Below are 17,008 nucleotides of genomic sequence, written 5' to 3' on the forward strand. Positions count from 1 at the left end.
GTCGTTTGAAACGAAGCTAGGTTGGTTGGTGGTTAGGGATCTTGCCCATCGTAAATCACCGTCTTCTGCTCCAGTTTGTAATTTTGCGCATGCGGAGCCTAACCCAGATTTAACTCGTTTTTGGGAGTTAGACACGGTTGCAGCCAAGCACTCTTTGTCACCAGAGGAACGCGCCTGTGAAGAAAATTTCTATCGCACTACAACTCGCAGCGAGGATGGCCGGTTTATCGTCACGATGCCGCTAAAGGAAGATCCTGCTGTCTTAGGCGACTCGTTTCAAAGGGCAAAGTGCCGTTTTCTGTCTTTAGAGCGTAAGTTTACTCGAGAGCCGATTTTTAAGGAAAGATATATCGACTTCATGCGGGAATACGAGCGTTTAGGTCATATGACTGAAAACAAAGAGTCTTCAGCTGGCTGTCTTCAATCCAAGGTCAATTATTACCTGCCACATCATGGTGTGCTTCGTGAATCGAGCCAAAGAACAAAGCTGCGTCCTGTTTTTGACGCTTCAGCACCTTCAAGCACTGGCGTGTCTCTTAACCAGATTCAAATGGTCGGACCAACTGTCCAGGAAGACCTTTATTCCATTTTGCTGCGTTTCCGGCAGCACAAGTACATCGTAACTGGTGATGTCGAGAAAATGTATAGGGCGATTGACCTTACACCTTCTCAACGCTCTCTTCAGCAAATAATTTGGCGATATAATTCCTCACAGCCTTTAAAAACCTACACCCTTAATACCGTCAGCTTTGGACAAGCTTCGGCACCGTACCTAGCAACTAAGTGTTTGGTTTCATTAGCATCTAGTGTCATCGATAGCGACGTCAAACAATCTATTCAGCGGGATTTTTATGTCGACGATTTTTTGAGCGGCTCATCGACTATTGAAGACACAATTAGGCTGTGCAAGGGTGTCATATCTACTTTAAAATCAGCGCAGTTCAATTTAAGAAAATTTCAATCGAATCGAAAAGAAATCGAAATAAGTACATACTTGAACAAATTTCGCCTAGTTCAGAGCCAAATAATATTCTGGACATTTCAAGCACTGATAACAATAGTTCTTCAAAGACTTTAGGTTTAAACTGGATTTGTGACTCTGATATGATGTCATTTGCTATTAGCATTCAACATAATGAAAAAGTCACAAAACGTCATATTCTATCAGTCATCAGCCAAAATATTCGATCCATTAGGCCTAGTTAACCCTTGCATTGTCGAGGCAAAAATTGTGATGCAGAGGCTTTGGATTGAAAAGTGCTCTTGGGATCAAGAGATCTCGCAGGAAATCAAGGAAATGTGGTTATCATTTGTTAACACTTTGCCTCTTCTTAATTATGTAATGGTACCTCGCTGGGTGATTGCTGATAACTCAGTGAGCCATGAAATTCACGTCTTTTCAGACGCTTCAGAGCGTGCATACGGTGCGTGTCTATACATTCGTTCGATTGATCCGTCAGGTCAGGTACAAGTGCATCTTTTGACATCTAAAAGTAAAATAGTCCCAATTAAGCCAACCACCATACCTAGGCTTGAATTGTGCGGGGCTTTGATGGCTGCAAGGTTGTGTAACAAAGTGGTAAGCTCATTGACTCTGCAATTTAGTGAATGTAGATTCTGGTGTGACTCTACCATTGTACTGGGGTGGTTAAATACACCACCAAATAATTTGAAAAGTTTTGTTCGCAATAGGGTCCACGAGATCCAAGAGAGCACTGGAGGTCACACGTGGAGCTACGTACCGTCGAAGGACAATCCGGCGGATCTTGTTTCTCGTGGGGTGAAGGCTGACCAAATCAGCGGTTCATCCTTGTGGTGGTCAGGTCCGACATTTCTGTCGGAACCAGAATCTCAATGGCCAAAAATGCCCAACACACACGTGAAGCACGATCTACCTGAGTTGATTACATGTTCTCTGGCGCTTGTTGATGATCGTAGTACTGATTGCATTTCTAAATTAATCGAAAACAAATCAAGATTTATTAACTTACAAAACATAACCGCGTACTTGCTAAGATTTATACATAACTGTAAAAATCAGATCAATAAATTAACTGGTCATCTTTCAGTTCAAGAACTTCAAAATTCGTTAAATTTAATAACCCAAAAAGCACAACAGGAAATGTTCCCTGACGAATATGCTGTTCTAAAAGCCGGCAAGGCACTACCTTTTTTTTTTTTTTTTGTTGACGCAGGGGTGAATGCCTTTACGCATCATCGCCCCCCGGGCGAGGGAAGCCCATTGGGGGGGCGGTATGTGGGACTCGCTCCTTCCGTAACCCCCTCTGCTATTCAGAGGGAGAGGAGGAGAATACCCACTAACCTCCCCTGCGGCGTTTCCGTCCATGCCGTTAAGGGGGGTGCTGGGGGCTCGCAAGCATGTCACCTCAGCACCCCCCCGGCGGTCCCGACCCGGATGAACCGGGACTTCACACCAGTTTGGGGAGAGTCAGCAAACGCATAACTGACTCTCCCCCCTCCCATGTAGGGCCGTGTTGTGCGGGTCCCTCACCCGCTGCCCTACTGAGGTATAGCGCGGTTCGCAATGGCGAACCGCCTAAGTCTCCTGCCCATTCGTCTTCGCCTTATCGGGAGCGCGTTTGGGTCCTCCTCGCGCTCCCGCTCCTCGACCTCCTTTTGCGAGACAACCGCGTCACAAAAGGAGGTCACCGCCTCCCAGGATCTCTCGCTGTCCAACATGGCCGCCACGACGCTGTGCAGCGAGAGATCATTCGTCCCGATGGCTGCCACCAGCGCGCTCCGCTCCACCACCCAGCGGCTGCACACCTGCAGGGTGTGCTGGGCGGTGTCGTCCGTCTCGTCACATTGATGGCAGGATTGGGTAGGCTCGCGACCGATCCTGTGCAGGTAGTGACCGAAGCATCCGTGTCCGGTCAGTACCTGCACCAGTCTGTATCCAACCCTGCCGTGCGTCCGGTCCAGCCATCGGTCTAGCGACGGGAGAACTGCCCCTATGGTGTAGGTTCCGTAGGGGGAGTTCTCCAGGTCCACCTTCCACTTTCCACGCAACCTCCTCTGCGCCGTTCTGCGTGCCTCCCTCACTTCTTCAGGAGCAGGAAAGTCGCCTGTCTCCCTGCTCCTGACCCTCCGTCTGTGCGCGTCAGCGAGCACCTCAGCATCCAGCTCCCATGGTGAGGTGCCCGCCAACACGCACGCTGCCGCCCAGCTTACTGATACATACGCCCTGCACACTCGTATGGCAATGACTCTCTGGGGCCTTCGCAGTAGGGCCTTGTTCTCCTGGTTGAGTTTATCGGCCCAGATCGGGGCCCCATAGAGAGCCATTGAGCGCGCCACTCCCGCGTAGAGGCGTCGGCACACGTGCGAGGGTCCTCCCACGTTGGGCAGCAGCCGGCCCATCTCCGACGCCGCCGTCACTACCCGGGGCGCAATTTGGCGGAAGTGCTCCCCGAAGTTCCACCTCCTGTCCAGCGTGAGGCTGTGGCGTGGTATATCATGTAGTGTGTTAGTTTTAAGAGATTAGTATTAAACGTAACGTCGAACATATCGGTTGTTTAACTTGATCCGTCTCCGCCGCTACTCCCCTCCTCAGATGGCGACCCTTGCCAGCGCGTTTCGCTAACGAAGGACTTTTTTGCATACACGGGAATCATGACGCAATCGCGACTCGATACTCGTGCGACGGTGTTTCGTTCACTCAGAGAAAACTTTTTAATTATCAAAAATGGGCAAAGAGTGCTCAAAGTGTGTGTGCGACAATAAGGAGGTCATCGTGAATCAGCACGGCAACTTGAACGATGCCGGAGCCGAAATAAGGGCCCACACAAGTGTTAATAATATCTTGCTGTCGGTGGTGCTGGCCCTATGTGGAGCAGGCGTCATATATATCGCCTATAGACAATATAATAATTGTCATAGAAAGCTGGTGAGACATGAACTACGGGACAACGCATTCCGGAGGCTTCGCTTAAGGCTGTCGGGGCGCGGTGATCGTTCCAGCAGCGACGTCCAGGACCAGGAGGTACCGGTACCGGCAATATAAACGTGTGCGCGTAACAATACGGTTCGACGAAAATAAGTGGCGATTTATAGTTATGTAAGTTTTTTTTTTAATTGTCTTCAGTTAGAACTAATAGTAAGCTCTTATCTTTATTTTTATGGAAGAACTTGATATCGTATTTCAAAATTTAAAGGATATTCAAGTTGCATTAAGAAAATTAGGTCAAAAAAGGCACTTGTACCCATTAAATGTGTGTAACAAAATAAAAAATGCCACGAATCTGTATGAAAAATATAAACTGATCCTTGTTAACTTAAATAAGAAAGATTTTTACGATAGAGTATGCAGAATATACATTAGAAAATGTAATAGATAACATAGAGTGCGTTTATAAAAAGATTTTATCATATCAGTGTAACATAACGCAACCTGCTTGTTCTAAAAATAGCTATACAAACACCACTACCATGGACAAGTTCGAATTAAAAACGGCGGCGACTTTGTTGCCTGTAATGGACGGTTCTGAAGATGTAACAAATAATTTGATTGATGCAATCTGTATGTATGAAGGATGTCTGAAAGAAAGTAGTTGCAAACAACTACTAATAAAATTTGTCCTAGCCACAAGGTTAACAAAGTCTGCAAAATTAAAACTTAAATCTGAGTATGACACTTGCGAGAATTTAATTGCGGACATGAAAAAGTTCTTGCTGACCAAAAAATCAGCTAACGCCTTGCTCATTAAACTAAACAGTGTTTCACAGGGTGAGAAGTCTATTTCGCAATACGCAAATGAAATAGAGGATATTTTCGTAAACCTAACTATCTCACAATCCAACACGAACGAAAAAGCGTGTGAGGTACTTAAGCCGATAAATGAGCAGCTAGCTATAAAAAAGTTCGCCGACGGATTGCGAAATAGACGCCTCAGTACGATTATAGCGGCTCGAGACTATACTAACTTCAAGGATGCGGTACGTGCTGCACAGGACGAAGAGTCAGCGCAGCCAGAGACCAATACGATGTTAAATTTCAGAGGTAAGTCATTCCACAGAAACCAGTACCATGGCCACGGATACCGAGGATATAGACCATATAGAGGTCTTCCGAATACCTCAAATCGAGGACATCAACAGTATAGAGGAAATTTCAATGCCTCGACTCGAGGTTACCAACAGTATAGAGGTAACTATAACATGCCTACGTATAACAGATACCAGTCCCGCGGCAGCTATGTAAGATCGCGTTCGAATCGCGGTCGAGTTTCTCGTGGTAGGGGACAGGTACTTGCTACGACTCATGTAAACAACGAACTTACACAGCCAAGTACGGGTGAGTTTTTTCGTGCCTAAAGAGCATGTATTAACCTTTGACGATAATATCGGATACGTATTTTTAAACACAACACATAAAGAGTGTTCGTGGTTAGTCGACACTGGAGCTTCGCTATCAGCTATTAAATCCGAGGCGTTACCGGAACATACTATTGTATACAACCAAGACATACCGGTACGCGGTCTAGGCGGTACTTTACATTCCCATGCATATACGTACATTTCATTACTTACTCCGAATGGCTATTCAATCGAACATAAATTTCATATTTTCGACAATTTACCTGTAAAATCAGACGGAATTATCGGGTTCGACTTTTTAAAGATAAATAAAGCTAACATTGACTTAGAAATCTTTCAATTAACATTAAGAAACCAAAACATATCGACAACTGTGCCAATTTACGGTTCGACAAAAGTTAGCCGTGATAATTTATCGATTCCCGCTCGCAGCGAATCTATTCATTATATTAGGTTAGATAAAACAAAACTAGAGGATTGTGTCGTATGCCCGCAAGAGTTACAGGAAAACGTGCTTCTAGCAGGATTAATAGTAAAACCACGTAACAATGTAATCCCTATTAAAATTCTAAATGCTAGCCATAACAACATAACAATACCTACATTTCAACCTACATTGTATTCATTAAACGAATACAACATGTGTCAATTCAGCAAGTGCGACTCAAGTTCCGTTCGGGCTAAAGAGTTGTTATCGTTATTGAAACTTGACCATTTGCAACATAATGAGCGTGGAAACATTGAAGCTATTTGTTCTAAGTATGCTGACATATTTCATCTACCAGGGGATAAACTTACAAGTACTTCTGTGTGCGAACATACGATTAAGGTTAAAGAGAATTGTAGTCCGGTGTATGTAAAACCTTATAGGGTGCCTAAGAGTCAACAACAGGAAATACAAAAGCAAATTAAACGAATGATCGATGATGACATAATTGAAGAAACGCGAAGCGAATGGTCTAGTCCCATTCTATTAGTACCGAAAAAGGGATTGAATAAAGATAAAAAAGAGTGGAGATTAGTAATTGATTACCGTAAATTAAATGAGAAATTAGAAGACGATAAATTCCCGCTACCCAATATCACGGAAATATTGGATTCACTTTCTGGTGCCATATACTTTTCACACTTGGACCTCAGCCAATCATATTATCAAGTCAAGCTTACCCCAGATTGTCGTAAATACACAAGTTTTACCACAAATACAGGCCAATATTCCATGAAAAGATTACCGATGGGCCTGCGCACTAGTGCTAGTACCTTTTCTAGAGTAATGACAGTAGCTATGTCTGGGTTAAATTTTGAAAAATGTTTCGTGTACCTTGACGACCTTGTAATTTTTGGACGAAATTTAGAGATTCATAACAAAAACCTTTTAGATGTTTTTGAAAGGCTAAGACAAGTAAATTTAAAATTAAATCCGACTAAGTGTCAATTCTTAAAAACTGAACTTCTTTACTTGGGTCACGTGGTTTCAGCAAAAGGTGTTTTACCGGACCCTGAAAAAATTAAAATCGTAAAAAATTACCCAATACCAACAAATGCCGATGAAGTTAGACGGTTCACAGCATTCTGTAACTACTATAGAAAATTTATAAAACACTTTGCTAATATTACGTTGCCATTAACTAATCTGTGTAAAAAGGATGTACCTTTCAATTTCACCCAAGAATGTTATCAAAGTTTTAAACATTTAAAAGATAAACTTATTTCCCCACCTATACTACAATATCCGGATTTTAGCGAAGATAAACATTTTATTCTCCAAACAGACGCGTCAGGTACAGCGGTAGGATCGGTTTTATGTAATTACGATATGAGACCGGTGGCGTACGCCAGTCGACCATTAAATAAAGCTGAAAAAAATTACCCGACGATACAAAAAGAGTTACTAGCCGTAGTATGGGGTATAAAATATTTCAGACCATATTTATTCGGAAGGAAATTCACAATCATGACAGACCATAAACCACTTATTTACCTTTTCGGGATGAAAGACCCCTCAAGTAGGTTATTAAAATTTCGACTACTGTTAGAAGAGTATGATTTTAATGTCTGTTATGTGAAAGGCAAAGATAATGTAGTTGCGGACGCATTATCACGTATAGTAATTACTTCTAACGAATTAAAAGAGATGAGTAATCAAATTATGACAGTGGTAACGAGAGCGCAAGCTAGGAGATTACAATCGGAAAGCGTGCAAAATGATATTCCTAATGTCTACACAAGCAAGCGGCCTGATCAACCGCGTGTTGTAGAGATATTAAGAATACCAGAAAATGCAGTAGAAATGATGTTAGTAAAAGGCGAGAAAGTAAGCAACTTAGAAAAGAAAGGACAATTAATAATAAAAAAGAAGGAATGTTTCAGTTATGATAAAAATAAAAATATAATATATGTAAATCTCGATTTTAGATTACACTTTACGCGAGTCGAATTTGTAACTAAATTGAGTGAATACTGTAAAGAAATTGACGTCAAACAAATATGTATTATTAAAAATGATGAAAACGAGCTTTTCATCAAACGAATAATACAAGAAATAAATAATCGTAAACAGTGGTCCGGCCCACGCGTATGTGTATTAAGAGGAGTAAAAAGAATATACGATGATGACGAAAAAAAATTCATAATTAGTGACTACCATTTACTGCCCACAAGTGGCCACGCGGGGGTACGTAGAATGATTAACAATATTAAGAGACGTTTCTACTGGCCATCAATAGAAAATGATGTCAGGGAATTCGTGCGAAAGTGTGAGTCTTGTCAAAAGTACAAACACTCTCGACATACCGTGGAGCCGATGGTAGTGACGACTACAGCCTCGGCGGCATTTGATAAGGTATTTTTAGATTTAATGGGACCGATCGATCAGGACGATGAAAATTATAAGTATATACTTACTATTCAGTGTGAGCTGAGCAAATTTGTAGAAGCTTACCCACTTAGAAATAAAGATACGGTAAGTAAAGATACGGTAACGGTAAGCTTACCCACTTAGAAATAAAGATACGGTAATTCCACAAGACGTAAAAACTTGCCTAATTCTATTGTCACTCGACTAAAAGTTGTGAAACAAGCTGAAACATATCAGGGAATAACTCTTTTCAATAAGTTGCCGTTGGACCTAAAGGCTGTAGCAAATTCATACATATTTGGTAATAAACTTAAAAAAATCCTGCTAAACCAGTGCCTGTATTCAGTAGAGGAATTTATGACTAGTGCAATTGATTGACATGCCATAGCAACATTTACACTTTATGTTAATATTAAGTGATTATGTAAATTTGTAGGTTTCATTAGAATTTAAGTAATTATATAAATCTAGTGTAATTTGTGCATGCTTAAATCTGAATATTAATATGTTAATTCTTACTTGTGACCTGTTTTTGTTATTTAAATTGGATATTTTTGTACTTGTCCTAGTCTTTGACATAGATATAGTGTAATAGTTACTCTGTATAAACTTTGTCTTTTATTGTTATTGTTCTGTGTTATATAATTTCAAACACAATCGTGTATTGTTTAATGAAATAAATAAATAATAATAATAGTGTAGCACGTAGTTTAGTTAATAATTTTATATTAAGATATGGACCACCCAAGGCGATAGTTACGGACAGAGGCACCGAATTCGTCTCGTCTACAATGAGTGAGGTATGTAAACTGTTAAAAATAGATAAACTACAATCAACAGCATATCACCATGAAACAATAGGTTCCCTCGAAAATAGTCACAAAAATCTAGGTTCTTATCTAAGGATACAGTGTAATAAATATCCAGAAACGTGGAGTTATTGGCTTCCATATTGGTGTTTCGCATATAATAACTCAGTACACTCAGTAACAAAGTACACCCCGTTTGAACTTGTTTTTGGTAAATCATGTGAATTACCTTGTAGAGTAAGAAGTACAATTGAACCACTGTATAACCCTAGTGATTATAGTTTAGAGTTAAGGTATCGATTACAGACGGCACACAAAGACGCGCGCGAAAACTTGATAAAGTGTAAACAGCTTAGGAAGTGTACTTACGATACAAAAGTGAACACAGTGAGTTATAAAAAGGACGATCTCGTCTTAGTGAAAAGTGAAACTGGTAACAAACTCGATACGCTGTACAAAGGACCATATAAAGTGATTAGATTAGAAAATCCTAATGTTGTAATTTCTCTCAACGGAAAAGAGGATACTGTTCATATTAATAGAACTAAGTTGTTCGTTCCAGACAATTAACGTGTCTTAACTGTCATACCTATATTTTTATTATGTAAAACTATTACAATGTGTAAAGTTCTTAAGTAATATTTTGTTAAAATAAAAACAACAACTGTATTGTGTGACATGTTTGTACTAAGTACATTGTTTATATATGCGAAAAAAGAAAAAAATGTATAATATTTTTCTTTTTTTTGTCAACCCCGGTGGTGTGGCGTGGTATATCATGTAGTGTGTTAGTTTTAAGAGATTAGTATTAAACGTAACGTCGAACATATCGGTTGTTTAACTTGATCCGTCTCCGCCGCTACTCCCCTCCTCAGAAGGCCGAGGTACTTTATATGGGGCCTCACCTGAACATCCCCGCCAGCTATTCTGAGGGAGGCACCGGAGGGCACCCTCCAACCTCTCCTCGCAAAGACTATCGCGTCAGTCTTTGCGAGGGAGACCCTCAGTCCTAGGAGGCGGATCCTAAGAATCATGAGGTCCGCCGCCACTTCCGCCCTCCGCATTGCCTCCTCCAGGTCCTTACCCCGAATGGCTACCATCGTGTCATCGGCGTAACACATGAGGGCCATCCGGGGGAGCAGTTCTGCTCGGATGGCCCAGTCGAAGCCGATGTTCCACAACAGGGGTCTAAGCACCGACCCCTGGGGAACACCGCAGGCCATCCGCCTTTCCAATCTCCCATCAGGCGTGTTGCAGACCACCACCCTGTCTGACAGGTAGTGGTCTACAACTCGCCCCAAGTATGGGGGCACCTCGTGGTACCTCAGGGCCTCCCGTATCACCGAGTACGGGAGGGTACCGAATGCGTTGGCGATGTCCAGAGACACCGCAATGGTACCCTCCCCTCTCTTTAGAGCATTCTCCCGGAAGGCCCGAAGCGCCCCCAATGCGTCCATCGTGGACCTGCCGCTTCGGAACCCATATTGGCGTCCAGTGAGATTGGGGCCCGTCTCCTGTAGGTGCCGGTTTATTCTCGACGCCAATATGCGTTCCAGCATTTTCCCCGCTTCGTCCAACAGAACTATTGGCCTCCATCCGGATGGGGAGTCCGCCGGCCTGGCCTCCTTCCGGAGGAGGCACACAATTCCCTCTTTCCAGCACCTTGGAAACTGTCCATCCCTAAGGCACCGGTTAAAGATGGATTGGAGACAGTCTCCAAGGTGCTCCATTACAATGGGTAGGACCCTCCCATGGACCCTGTCTGGGCCAGGGGCTTTCTTGCAGGCCCTAACCCTATGGGCGACACGGGCCATTTCGCCCTCAGTTACTAGGGGCACCTCCTCGGGATCCAGGGGCTCCTCTTCCCTGGGGACCACCATTGCAGGAGGGGCGAACTCTGGGGCTGGAGGGAACAGGCCTTCTAAGATACCCCGGAGGGTCCCCATGTCCATGGCATCCATGGGGGCGGCCTGACGGAGCTTCTTCCTTACAAGTTTATAAGGCCGTCCCCATGGGTCCTCATCTAAAGAGGCCAAAAAGGCCCCGTGCGCCGCGTCCTTTGCCTTGGCGATGGCAAAGTTGAGGGCCTTCTTGGCCTCATTCAGCGCCAGGTGGTATGCATCCAGCTCCTCCTGGGTGTGCCGCCTCCTTCGACAGCGTGTAAATTGCCGTCTCGCAGCATTACTGGTAGCCCGGAGAGCGGTCACTTCCGGACACCACCAGTACGTCGTCTTTCTCCTCCGAGGAGGTCCCGCCCTCCTCATTGAGGCGTCGCATGCCCGTGTGAGGGAAGCACGGAAGCCAAGGGCCATACTGTCCACATTGGCTTCCTCTGGCATTTGACGCCCCCATCTGGCTTCCACCATGGCCGCCTCTCTGGCCGCCTCCCGATCCAGGGTGGCCAGGCTCCACCTCGGAGATCTCCCCGTGCCCCTCGCCGGACTTGGTTGTTGGCCTTGCCGGGCTCTGGAGACCCTCATTCTGATGTATAAGTGGTCAGAGAGGGTCTCCGTGTCTTCCAGGACCCGCCAGTCCGCAGTACGTGTTGCCGCCGCTGGGGAGGCCAATGTCACGTCGATGATAGACCCCCCCCCCCCCCAGGCGCACACACGTATTGGCTATGCCCCGGTTGACCACTTCAAGCCCAAGCCCGACCAACCACTCGAGGAGCACCGTTCCCCTGGGGTTGGTCCTAGGGGAGCCCCAGGCAGCGCACTTGGCATTGAGATCCCCCAGGACCATTATGGGGGAGGGAGCCGCGCCAGCCACCGCCCGTCCGAGCCTCTCCAGATAGGCCTCGAACTCATGCAATGGCCTATTGGGGGAGAAGTAAACGCCCACTAACACAATGTCCCCCAATTTTGCCACCACATAACCAGGGCCGCTTGAGACTCTGGAGAGGGGCAGGCCTCCCCCCATTGGTGCCACTATAGCTACCGTGGCCACCGAGCCACATCTGTCGCCCACCCAGTTCGCCTGCTGGGGGACAAAGTACGGCTCCGCCACCACCGATGCCGCAACCTCCAACTCTGCCATGTGCTGAATCATCAAGTCCTGCGCGCGCAGGGCATGATTCAGGTTGCACTGAAGCACCTCAATATCCTGCAATGGAGGCATTAAGTTTCCATTGCCTGAGGATCCGTCCGGTTATGAGGTGCTTCCAGGGGGGCAACCGCGGCGGCAGCGGGAGCTGCAGGGCTGGCAGCATATGCCTCCTTCCCTTTAATTGGTGGGGGGGTGCAGGCCTGTCCACCCATCACGTGCCCCGCCCTTAGTCCAGCATGGTGGCACACGGCGCACCAGGGGGCCGACGCAGTGCAGGCCAGGCTTTTGTGGCCCGGTTTGCTACACCTGTAGCACCACTCGCCCCTATCTACCGGGGACGGGCACAGAGGCCTAGTATGCCCCGTCCCCATACAGCGGTAACAGCGCAGGGGCAACTGTTCCAAGGCCTCCACTCGGGCCGCCGACCACCCAACCACTATTCGCCCCGCCGTGACGACCACCTTGGCCGCCGTCAGTGGGCAGCGCAGGATGACCGAGCCAGTCCCGTTGGCCGCCATCCTTATCGCTCCCACCGATATCTGGTCCTCCTGGCATCTACCTCTAGCGGCAACCTCTTTCTTCAGGATTTCCGGCGTGACGGACTCGTCAAAGCCGGAAATCTTGATTTCCGCCTTCTTGACTGGTCTGTATACATCAGCCACGTCACCTACCAGGCTCCGAAGTCGCTCAGCCAGGTTGTCGGCGGCCTGTCCGCTCTGTGCCCCAGGGACCTCAATAATACGCGTCCCTGTTGCCGTCCTGCGGACCTTAAGGTGGTCGACACCAAGCTCAGCCAGTTTCAGCGTGGTGGCCTTCTCCATGACGGCCCTGTAATTGGTTTGGGAGTCAGGCCTAAGGGCCACCACGACCGCCGCCATGGTTGGGGCCACTAGTTTTGGGGCCGCCTTTTTTGGGGGCTGGGGAGGGGCAGGGCTCTTGCCCTTGTCCTTGCCCTTTTTGCCCTTTTTGACCACTGTGGTCCATTCGCTTTGTGAGGGTGCAGGCGGCGCAGGTGGTGGCATGCTCGGTCGAGTCGGTTTTTTGGGTACTCTGGAAGCAGGGACCACTGGTTTTTTAACCCTCGGTTTGGGTACCGGCCTGGGTTGAGTCTGCCCGACCTGCGTCTGGGGCAGCTGGGGCACTACTGCAACCCGGGGCGCCCCCCCTGCTGGTTGGCTAGCCGTCATTGGGGAGGCCGATTGGGATGCCCCCCTTCTTCTTTGGTCCGGCCTTGGGGCACTGGGCTCATTACCGTGGTGTTCCACCGTTTCCACGTCTATTTCCTGTTCCCGACTCTCCCGGATCCTTCTCCTGTCGGCAGCCAGCAGTGGCCGACGGATGGGCTCTGGTGGTAAACGTCCCTCTACGCTCTCGAGGCGAGCATTTACCATATTTCCAAGGGACTTGAACATTTCCCTTTGGAAGTTCTCTAGACGGGCATCCATTAGATTGCCCATCTCCTCGAGGAGGGCATGTGCGTCTGATCGCGCCTTTGATGGCTCCGTCCCCTGCTTGCGCTCGGAAAAAGCTTTGCGCAGCGCTCTCGTTTCAATGCGGAGGTGCTCCAGCTCACTCCTCATCCTTTCGTTGTCCGCTTTGAGTGAGCGGACCACCTCAGACTCCGCGAACGAATCTGCAATCTCCATTAATTCCCTGCACGCAGAGTTGATCTTTCCCCATATTTCACCTTTTAGGTTTTTGCTTTTGGCCGCATCAGACATGATTTCCTGCGCACAAGCCTTGATGCGACCGCCAGGAGTTCCGTCCCCCCCTGCAGTCTCCTCTATTTGTATTGGGCTCCGCGAACGTCTACCCGTGCTCCGTCTCGGTTTGGGACTGTATGGGGCTTCTGTCTCTGACTCCGTCTCGTAATTCTCCAGTTGCGCCTTGGCGGCGCTAAGCCCCGTGTAGTGCCCTTTGCCACGGCCACGGCGGGAAGTGCTCTGCTTGCGCACTGGAGTCTCTCCTTCGCTATCCTGGTGGTCTCTGCCCCTTTTTGACCGTCTTTCCCTTGTATTCCCCCCTGATCCTTCCCGGTTCGAGCTCCTGGCTCCGTCAGTTTCCATCACACTGCCCCACTCGTCTGACGAGTCCTCTGACGTCCCTGAGAGGCGCCTCACCGTCTTTTTACTTGCCCAGAATCTCCCCTGACTGGGGGTGGGGGAGGTGTCCCCCCCTCCAATGTAACCCCTGCCAGACTCGTCACCATCCTGGCTCACCTCTGATCTCGCCTCCCTTTGGGATGCCGAATTGGTCCCCATTCCTCTAGATCGCCCGTGACCCCCCCTTTTGTTTGCTTCCCCCCCTTCTCCTCTCTTATCCCCACCCGGATCCGGCGTTTCCCCCACCAAAACCATGGAGGAAGCGACCGCAAACACCAATTCCGCAAAAACGGTCAAGTGTGATCTGTACCACACTCGACAAACTTACGGAATTTGGGTTCAAAAATTATTTTTTCCCCCTTCCAGTTGTCCGAAAATTTCGGGACGAGGGTAGAATACGGAGTTTGACCTCCGCTATCCAAATCCCCAAACTCCCGGACACCAGCTAGCCACGTTCCGACGCTATCCCTTTTCAAAAGTTTACCAACTTATGAAAAGTAGTTGGAAGCGCCGCAAAAACAGGAATAGCAATCGGGTTTTTGATTTATAACTTCTGACCCTGATGTCAGAAAATTATAAATCGCCCGTCACAAGGTAGGTCTTACCCTTGCCTAGATACCCCTGTTTATACAAAAAAAGAAAAAAGAAAGAAAAAGAAGATAGAAATTTTTTTCAAAAAAATAAAACAAGATTCGAAACTTCAAAACAAAGAATTGTTTTCCCTATAACTCTGGAACCAGGAGTCCCAGCGTTACCGAGAAAACGGAAGAAGAAAGAGAAGAAGAAATGAAAAATTACCAGACTAAAACAAAGAACAGAAAAAGAAAGAAAAAGAAGATAGAATTTTTTTTACAAAAACCAAAAACCGCACAAAAATCGCTACAAACGAAAAACACCAAAAGTCCAAAAATAATGCCAAGTCATCAAGTTAGATGCGTTTCGATAACCGGGATGAATAGCCAAAAATTGTTAACGTCTACTCTCCAAAAATCACCGAAATCGCACTAGAACACCTCGGCAAGGCACTACCTAACAAAAATCGTTTGATTTCATTAACTCCTTTCTTAGATACAAATAGTATCATGCGAGTTGGTGGCAGGCTTGATAATTCTCCTTATTGTTCTAACACAAAGCATCCAATTATTTTATGTAGCAAACACCATTTAACAAAAATCATCTTTCGACATTTTCATATTAAATGTTTACATGCCCCATCTCGACTTCTTCTAGGAACTATAAAACAAACTTATTGGCCATTAGGTGGCACAAACCTTGCGAAAAACACCGTAAACAAATGTGTACGTTGTTTTCGCTTCAAACATGACACAGTTCAACCCATCATGGGGCAGTTACCTGCGACACGAACTGAATTAGAGTTCCCTTTTTTACATTGTTGCGTCGATTACGCAGGGCCAGTGTTGATAGCAGATAGGAAAGGTAGAGGATGCAAGCTTATAAAATCTTTCTTGGCAATCTTCATTTGCAATTCGACCAAAGCCTGTCACATCGAGCTCGTCACGGCTCTCTCTAGTGAGGCGTACATTGCTGCGTTAAAGCGTTTTGTCTCTCGTCGTGGGTTACCATTGTCCATTACAAGTGACAATGGGACTAATTTCGTTGGCGCTTGTAATGAGCTGGCACAACTCCTTATGGAGTCAGATCTTGAAGGTAAGGTAGCGCAGGAAGGCATCGAATTTAAATTTGTACCTGCTTACACTCCTCACTTCAACGGTTTGACAGAAGCAGCCGTTCGCTCCACAAAGCATCATCTTAAGCGACTGCTACAAACTACTCACTTCACTTATGAGGAAATGGCGACTTGCCTCACAGAAATAGAAGCAGCGTTAAACAGTCGTCCTCTCACCCCATTTTCCACTGATCCCTCCGATTTTTCGGCTTTAACTCCTTCTCACTTTTTAATTGGCCGTTCACTTATGTCTATACCTACCTCAGCCACAAGTGTCTGATGTGAACATCATCCGTCTGGAACGATACAAGCGAATCCAGGTCATACGGCAGCATTTCTGGTCCCGGTTCTCGGTTGAGTACGTCGGCCTGCTGCAGCAAAAACTGAAGTGGCAATCTTCAAACAAGGAGCTGAAACTCGGATCGCTGGTTTTAATAAAAGACCGGGCTCTTCCACCCCTAGTGTGGTCTTTAGGGCGCGTAGCTCAACTGTACCCAGGCAACGACGGAGTCAGTAGAGTTGCAGAAATAAAGACGAGGAGAGGAACCATTCGGAGGGCCTTTAATAACATCTGTCCCCTTCCAGATTTTTGAAGTCTTCCTCCACATACTTCAACCCGGGCAGCATGTTAAGTACTGGACATACGCACGGGAGGAGACGCGCGGGCGGCGGACAGAGCGCGACGTCATCGCGGCAAGCCGCAAGCGCCGCGCGGCAGACATTCGGCTTCACATACTCCACCGGCAACGGACGAATACCGTAATAGTTTTTTTATAATTGTTTGGCCGGGATTCTTTGTAATTAAACCAGCCTATTTTAATACAGTCCGCATTTTCATTTCTACGTCCAGTAGGACCCTAACAATGGTCCTGACCAATTAACAATTGTGGTTTAACGTCGTAGTGCAATACATGTTGCTTAAAGTCTTTTAAATGTTCGTAGCTCTCAAATTTAACACTAGATAGTTTTTGTACTGGCAAATTAAGATCACTCATTTTACGCGCATTCAAATGGAAAGATTCACCGGTGTTGTTTGTAATGGTTAAGTTTACTATCTCACTTTTGCACTGTAAATCTGTATTTTTCCAAGCGCCTCGAACTTGTAACGTTTTACCGTGGCCACGCAAGCCTAATGTTTCGGCGAGATCAGCTGATAACAGAGACACCGATG

At 46.4% G+C, this 17,008-nt stretch overlaps 1 protein-coding gene and 1 long non-coding RNA gene across 2 annotated transcripts in view; one reads left to right on the plus strand and one right to left on the minus strand.

Moving 5' to 3' along the window:
• LOC133533958 (uncharacterized) overlaps positions 1 to 9,830 on the plus strand; it is a 240,208-nt gene extending 230,378 nt beyond the window's left edge. Inside the window, exon 2 of the long non-coding RNA XR_009801951.1 lies at positions 8,406 to 9,830. This is a non-coding gene — a long non-coding RNA (uncharacterized LOC133533958). The remainder of the gene's footprint in view (positions 1 to 8,405) is intronic.
• LOC133533953 (nuclear pore complex protein Nup205-like) overlaps positions 1 to 17,008 on the minus strand; it is a 149,826-nt gene that overhangs the window by 99,237 nt on the left and 33,581 nt on the right. The gene's annotated exons all lie outside the window — the stretch shown is intronic.

Source organism: Cydia pomonella, unplaced genomic scaffold (assembly GCF_033807575.1).
Source record: "Cydia pomonella isolate Wapato2018A unplaced genomic scaffold, ilCydPomo1 PGA_scaffold_29, whole genome shotgun sequence".
Lineage (NCBI taxonomy): Eukaryota > Metazoa > Arthropoda > Insecta > Lepidoptera > Tortricidae > Cydia > Cydia pomonella.